The following is an 8,210-nucleotide window of genomic DNA, read 5'->3' as shown; positions in this document are numbered from 1 at the left end:
ACCGGAGCTCAGGACCTCTTTAAAACACCAGGCCCTGGGGCCATTGCCCTATTTGCCTCCCACCCCCCGTCGGCGGGTCTGGATGTGGCTATGAACTTAATGTCAATAATGCAAAGACATTTTGTTCCTAACCAGCTACTTATGGTCCCTTTCAGCCCCAGAAGTGGCCCCTTCCTTTCGCTGTTTGTTCATGCTGTGAACTTTGCTGTGTGTTTGTTTGTAGCACTGATGCTTTCTGGGAGGGTGGGAAGCAATTTAAGAAACTATAGTGTGCTTGGGTTACTAATTACTTTTCGTCTCTTATTAGATGCTAGATGCTGAACAGACTCTGGTCCAAGTTCTTAACAGTGTCTAGCTTCCAAGAGTGCAGCTGAGGGGAGCCAGAAGGGAACTGGTGGCAGCTTCATGATCCTGGAGCTCGTTCCATGCTGGTCCCAGCCCTGGCCCTAAAAAGTCCATCTCTCGATGGAGGATTGCTGGAGCACAGCGCACTCTACCACTCCCACACCTCCTTTCTGAATCCAAAGAGGTGCCCTTCACTGGAGGTGGCCATGGAAGAAGACAGAGGAGCTGTCTCTGAGCTGGTAGAGGACTCCCCACAATGCTGGAGGGATCCCTGGGAAGAGATATCCGGAGCTGGTTCTGTTCCCTTCACACCATGAGAGTGGGAGGAGCTGAGCTCAAACTTGACCCCACAATCTTGTCCACCAACAGGTCCAGGATTGAACCTCCAATTTAAAAGCAGTTAAAACAAGTGACAGAGCTGGGATCCTTTGTGAGCCCAATATACTCAAATACGTTAGTTCAGTGATACTCACTGGTGTAGGAGCCAAATTAGCAATCACCATTACCCAAAAGAGCCACAGGAGCATTAACCATTGCTTGGTTTCTTGTCCATCCAGAGGTGAAAGTAATTGAATTGCTTACAGATCCTGCTCTGTCTCATGCCCCTGATGGTGTGGGGGCCCAGAGCAGGGGGTTGTGGTGGGTGTGCCTGGGGGTACTCAGGGCAGGGGATGGGGATGGGAGGGTGCAGGAGTCAGGGTTGGAGTGTAAGGGAGGCCTCAGGGCAGGGGATGGGACATGCAGGGGGCTGAGTTATGTGTATACTGTGTGAGAACAGGGGTGTGAGGGACTATTTTAAGGAGGACGGGGCCTGAAGGCCTCCCCAAGATTCTCACTAGGTGGCTGCTTGCTGTTCCCAGATGTGAGAGTGCTCAGGGAGCAAGAGGAAACTCCCAGAGTGGGTCACTCACTCTCCTGCCCCCTCCCCTCGCTTTCTCAGCCAGGAGGAAGAGGAGTGCAGGCACACATACTGTATGCATTCCCCTGTCTCCCTGATGGAGCTGCAAGCCCATACAAAACTCACGCCAGTGGGACCCAGGCCTGCCCTGCGATGCAGTACCACCGATCCGTCTGTGCCTGTGCGGCGTTCCCTCATATGGCAATGGGTGATTGTGCCAGTGGATTCTGAAGCAATATTGCAGCCTTAATCAGTGTATTCGTCTCTGATTTGATGTCACAGGGTCTTCGATTTTTGAGGCAAGAAAGGGCCACCAGAGCATCTTATCTATCTCCTGTGTGCAGGCCTGCAACACTGCCTGCACGCTAAACCCAGTAACCCCCAGGAGCATAGCTCATAATGTGTCATGGGCAGAGAAGAGCAGGGGTCAAGGTGTACCAATGTCTGCAGCCCCTGGGAATGACGGAACTAATTCGGTGAGATATAGTCAAATAATCCCAGCGACTGTGCTCCATGATGCAGGAGAAGGCAAAAGCCCCTCAAGGTCAGCTTCTTTTGATAATCTGCAATAGAGGTGACGGTACTTGTTGCTGGCAAAGAGGGGACCACTAATAGGAGTTTGAGAGGAAGAGAAGGAGATCCACCCCAAAGGAGCAAGGTGAGAGGAGGGCAGTGCTTGAAAGGAGTATGGAATCACATAAGGGACCCCCCAACTCTCTCATGCTCTGACCTCCTCATGGCATCACCACATGCACCCCACCCACAGACCCCCCAACCCTGCCCCTGCACTCTCTAACCACACCCCCTTTCTGCTCCTGCGCCCTCCCTCCCACCCTGGCCTCCACCCTGCTCCTGCACCTTCCCTCTCTCCCTTGGTCTGTCAGGATCTCCTTAGGGATGTCTACACTAGTGAAAATCTGGACCAGTTCTTTCACTATTGTTTTGGATGTCAGGCTTCTTAGGGGAATGGCTTCTGGGTACCACGTGGTATAATCAAGGATGATAAGGATATGTCAACAAATATCAGAGGGCTAGCTGAGTTAGTCTGTATCTTCACAAACAACAAGAAGTCCTCTTGCACCTTCTAGACTAACAGATATTTTGGAGCATAAGCTTCCATGGGCAAGACCTGCTTCATCAGATGTGTGTAGCGGGGATTCCAGAGGAGGGTCTAAATTTATAGGCTTTTGAAAAGTAGGGAGTCCCAGTCAAGACGAAGGCCAGAGCTGACAAGGTCAATTCAGTCAGGGAAAATGTGGCCCATTATCAGTAGCTAATGTGGAGGTGTGAACATCAAGAAAGGAGAAACTGTGTTCGTAATTGGCCAGCCACTCCCAGTCTCTGTTTAAGCGTATGCTTCAAAATATCTGTCAGTCTGAGGTGCCACAGGGCTTCTTGTTGTTTTTTAAGAATATGTCGGTGACCCCAGGTTGACCTTTCTACTGGGCCCACCAGATCCATGGCTGTCCTTTCAAAGGGGACTTCAATTACTGGACAGGGTGCCAGTGGGGCCTTGGACGAGGCTGGAGGCTGTCCAGCAGGTATTCCAAGCAGGAGCACAGTAGTGCTGGACTTCTGACCATACTCTGCTCAGTAAAACCTCAAGAACAATTTTATCCTGGGTCTTGTCTACTCCCAGGTAGCCTCCAAGTAAGTAACACTGCCCTGGTGTGGTTGCATGGCACAAAGAGCTGCTCTACTCTCTCCTCCCATACTGGCACCACTCAATGGGACAGGTTATCATGCAGCATTGTCCTGCACCTTTGGCTTTCCCCTCTACAGGCATGCCATTCATCTCCACCTCCTACCTCACAAGTAATATCGAGGAGCTGACAAACAGAAAGAAACATCACTAGAAAGATCTGTATTACAATTCACAAACCTGTGAGGAAAAGGAAAATGTCTTCTTATCTGACCATTTATTTTCTTTCAGTTTTACTAAGTCCGATTATCTTCAACAATGGCTTTTATATTTCCCCCCAAGGCAGAAGGCAGACCTGAAGAACTGTCAGTCACTGGCTCTTGTGACTTCCTCTGTCTGTCATCTGGCCTCAATGGGGTAAGCAGGGAGAGCTTGGGGGACTGTCCATCCAATCTCACTTTCCACCTCTCCCCCCAAGCTGACCTTGGCTCCCATTCTCCTTGCTTAACCATTCACCGTGCAGATGACACATGCAGCCTGATCAATGGTAGAAGCTGTGAGGGGATGGAGTATGCCCAGCGAGGAAGGAAGCTTTGGAGATTTTTCAACAGCTAAATTCAAAATTGCGATTGAACACGTCTGAACTGACATTTTTCAAAGGCTTATAGCTCGATTCGTTTGGGGCAGATTTTCACAGAAGCAGCAGAAGACACATCCCTGAACAAGCACCGTCCTTCTGCCGCATTTCAAGTCACTGATCTAAACACGAGAGTACTATAGCTTTCCAAAGAAAAAGTGCCCAGAATTTTGTTAAATGATAAAGCCATATACATTTCCCTAGTCTAAATCTTGGAAAACTTTCCAGAAACCTTCCACCTGAGGCAAAGAGCTGGCATGGAAATTTTCAATGCAAAGTTATAAGCAATTTACAACAGGGCCTTATAATGGGAAGGATTGGGCAGTGTTAGCAATAGTCCACACTTAGAGTACATATACCTCTCTACAGGGAGAAAAGCTGTGTTCATGAATGGACAAGTTGCTTGGCAAGTCACTGTGTAATGGCTAGCTTTTCCAGTCATATCTGCTGGTTTCCTGTGCAACATTCTTTGCTAAACATTCCAGGACACATTAGCTGTGTCTACACGTGCACGCTACTTCGAAGTAGCGGCACTAACTTCGAAATAGTGCCCGTCGCGGCTACACGTGTTGGGCGCTATTTCGAAGTTAACTTCGACGTTAGGCGGCGAGACGTCGAAGTCGCTAACCTCATGAGGGGATCGGAATAGCGCCCTACTTCGACGTTCAACGTCGAAGTAGGGAATGTGTAGACGATCCGCGTCCCGCAACGTCGAAATTGCCGGGTCCTCCATGGCGGCCATCAGCTGAGAGGTTGAGAGACGCTCTCTCTCCAGCCCCTGCGGGGCTCTATGGTCACCGTGGGCAGCAGCCCTTAGCCCAGGGCTTCTGGCTGCTGCTGCGGCTGCTGGGGATCCATGCTGCAGGCACAGGGTCTGCAACCAGTTGTAGGCTCTGTGTATCTTGTGTTGTTTAGTGCAACTGTGTCTGGGAGGGGCCCTTTAAGGGAGCGGCTTGCTGTTGAGTCCGCCCTGTGACCCTGTCTGCAGCTGTGCCTGGCACCCTTATTTCGATGTGTGCTACTTTGGCGTGTAGACGTTCCCTCGCTGCGCCTATTTCGATGTGGTGCTGCGCAACGTCGAAGTTGAACATCGACGTTGCCAGCCCTGGAGGACGTGTAGACGTTATTCATCGAAATAGCCTATTTCGATGTTGCTACATCGAAATAAGCTATTTCGATGTTGGCTTCACGTGTAGACGTAGCCATTGTGACTTAGTGCAGTCATCTAGGAGAGGACAACTGGTGGAAAGAAACGTCCGCCTCCTTTGTTCCTCTGCACAAATGTCAGTGACAATCACAGTCCCGTGTAATTGGGCAGCATGGGGATTGCACGCTCCATGCATGCCTAGAGATATACATCCCCACAAAGTGGGAAGGAAGGAGACAAAACCTTGGCACCATTGTCTCCAGCCCAGTCCCTGGTGTGCCAGAGGAATAGACTGAGTCATCCAATAAAATGGTACAAAATGCCCATGTCATTTGTCTTAGGAAGCTCTGGGGAATGAATTCTTGGCAGTGGAGCAACTTGAGGAACAATTCTTTGCTGAGCACCCCCTCCAGGATGGCTGGTCATGACACCCTATACAGGGCAGTGCTAAATGGCACTATTCTATGTATTATTGTACTGTCTATTAGGATTGTGACACCAGCAAGAACAGTTTGGGACCTTTGTGCTTTGTCAACTAATAAAGGAACTTTGTGCCTTTTAATCCAGAGCAGCTTGAGGGAGTGTTCAGTAAAGACAGGTCTGGATTAATGAAAAAAAAAAATCAGTGATCCCTACCTCTTGGAGGTATCCAAATGTAACATTTCTTCTTTTACTGCAGCACACATGCATACAAAAAGGAAGCAGAGGTACAACATGTAGAGGTCAGAAGATCTCTGATGATAAATGTTAACACATCACAACCTAAGAGGAGAATGTCATGTTATCCGCAAAAGCAGAGTTTGCTATGGGAGTGATTGATAACGAGGGAGAAATTGCATGGTAACTTTTGACCAGTTGGTTATTTGCTATCTCTGTGTATCTTGCCTTTCAAACTGTAAACCTTCATGGTGAGAACTATCTTCCACTCTATTCAGTGTCTAGCACAATGGGCCCTGATCTTGGTTGGAGTCCTGAGACTCTTCCATAATAAACATCATATTCTTATGTTATAAATAGATGAGGCTGGAAAATGTCTAAACTCTGGATTCATTTTCACTGAGATAAGTATAAATCTGGAGAAACTTCTCTGAAGTCAAGGGACTTATGCCAGCTTTACAAAGGCTTGTACCAGAGAGAACTTGGCCCTTCAAATGGGGAATGATGTGCATTTAAGACACATGTAAGGCAGAGACCTTCTGAAATTGGAACACCTTCCACAAGAGGCAGAGACCAGCTTCATCACCAGAGAATTCCTATGCTCTGTGTCCCTGGTTCTGAAGTAACTAGGTGAGTGTGGGGTTGCCCAGCCACTGCTGCTACCCTGTGCCAGCTTGTCCTGTCCTCCCACCCCCCGCCACCTGCCCCAAACCTGGTTAGCACCAAGGCCAAATCTTTGGAGAATGGAGTGTAATGGGGGGAGATGGTGAGGGATAGGGACTCCTGGGCTGAATTACAAAAATGCTCCAGTCATAGATGGCCCATGGGCTGTGAGTTTGAAACCTGTACAAAAGGCCTATCTGCACAGAGGCATTAGCTCTGAAGGGCTGTTGCTGCTACCTTGGTTCCCGGATGCAGCAACACTCCATAGAGCTGGTGGGGTGAGACCATGACTTTCTTTGAAGATATTTCACTCCAACAACTGCTGCTTCCGCTGTCTGCCATGCTGGCGTTTGTTCCACTGCTATGGGACCAGCTGTCTCTGCACTGAAGCCTTTTTGTACCAAGGGCTTACCACAGCTCTGCATCTTGGTAGACGGACAATGCCAGCAATATGACAGTCCTCCCATGAGTGAAGCCTCAACATAGAGGCACTGAATTCCCTCTGCCCCAGGCCATCTGCATAGCTGTGATCCCCTCACAACCTCATGCCCACCCGTCCCCTACACCCATTGTGGGCAGCCCTGGCATAGGAGACGTAGGAGAAGGAATGGCTTAGATGGAGAGGCATGGAAGGTGTGGTGGCCCCAGGGAGATGCTAGGAGTGAACAGAGACGTGGCAGGGCACAAACTTTTAGGGCTGTGGAGAGAGGAAGGACCCATGTGTATGATGGGCAGGCCATACGCCAGCCCTTCCCCAGGCAGCCAACATTAGCTAAGAACGGACAAACTCATAGTTGGAGACCAGACCAGTAAACTTGTATGTTAGTTGTACTCAAAACAGTTGTTAGTCTTGCATGACTTTAATGTTTAGACTCTATGCAATGTTTATACGTTGCTTCAGGCATTAATCTCACTTGTGAAGTCGGTATTTCATGCCATAAGATAATATGTACATTTTACTTCATTGCTTTGAAAACATTTGCTCTGACCTCGTGAACCCAGGCACAGGAATCATCCCCCGCCTTTCCAGAGGGACTATCAAAATTAGATGGGTCACCAAGGAACATCACTATACAAAGAATTGATTAAGGGCACTATCACACCTTGGAAAATTTGGTGGTCACTCGATAACAAGTAGGATGTCTTCATGTCACCTTCCTACATGTGAGTCTGTTGATCGCTGACAAATCCAATTCTGGAGCCACAGATCTTATCACAGAAGGGGCAGGTGTTGGTAGCTGTCAGAGGAGTATAGGGCAGTTTTTGATGCTCTTTTCTTCTTCTCCATCTTGCCTCATCTGCACTGCATCAGGTCCTCTCAGATTGTGCCACCCCTTTACAGATTACTGCTTTCCACTGTGGACAGTCCTGGGCAAGGTTCTCCAAAGTATTGACACCGATGCTGCACTTTTTCATGTGTGCCTTCAGCACATCCTTATATCACTTCTGCTGGCTCCTACACTCCTCCATCCTTCTGTCAAGTCTGAAAACAGAATCTTTTTTTGGAGGCACTGATCAGACATCTGAACCATGTGACCAGTCCAACAAAGTGATAATTCTACCAACTTGGAAATAGTACATGCAAGAAAACTTGTCCTGTGGACTTGGAAGCTGAATGAAGGAAATAAAATGAAGCCATAGGAAATTTTTCCATCTCTCTTCATTGTTTGAACTCTGACAATGCTAAAGACAACAAACTGAAGCCAGAGATCCCCCATGGTTCTCTCTTGGGTCTTCCCTGAAAGATGCTTTGAATTGACAGATCATTACAATTCTGTCACTTGCAGGAGTAGATGATAACTCATTTGTGTGTATGACTATTTGCTTTAACCTTTTAATAACCCTCATTTATTTTTCTTAGTTAAAAAAGCTGTTGATAGTTCATTACAGGATTGGCTACAGCCATTGTCTTTCATGTAAGATCTAATGCACCAACTGATCTGGGGCTCTTGGAACTAAAAGAACCTGGTTGATTCCTCCAGCATTTGCACCAGCAAGTTGTTCTCAACCCTCTCCAAACCTTCCTGGGCTGTCTGTGCACAGCTGTCTTACTCTTCCAGCAGATGTCAGGGTGACTGAAGTCCCCCAGGAGAACTGGGCCTGTGATCTGGAAACTTCTGTCCATTGTCCAATCAAAGACTCTTCTAGTTTGTCCTCCTTGTCTGGTGGTCCATAGCAGTTGCCCACCACAACATCACTCCTGTTGCTCTTGCCTCTAATC

Source organism: Carettochelys insculpta, chromosome 10 (genome assembly GCF_033958435.1).
Source record: "Carettochelys insculpta isolate YL-2023 chromosome 10, ASM3395843v1, whole genome shotgun sequence".
NCBI classification, from domain to species: domain Eukaryota; kingdom Metazoa; phylum Chordata; order Testudines; family Carettochelyidae; genus Carettochelys; species Carettochelys insculpta.
Note: the sequence above shows the minus strand (reverse complement) of the source record.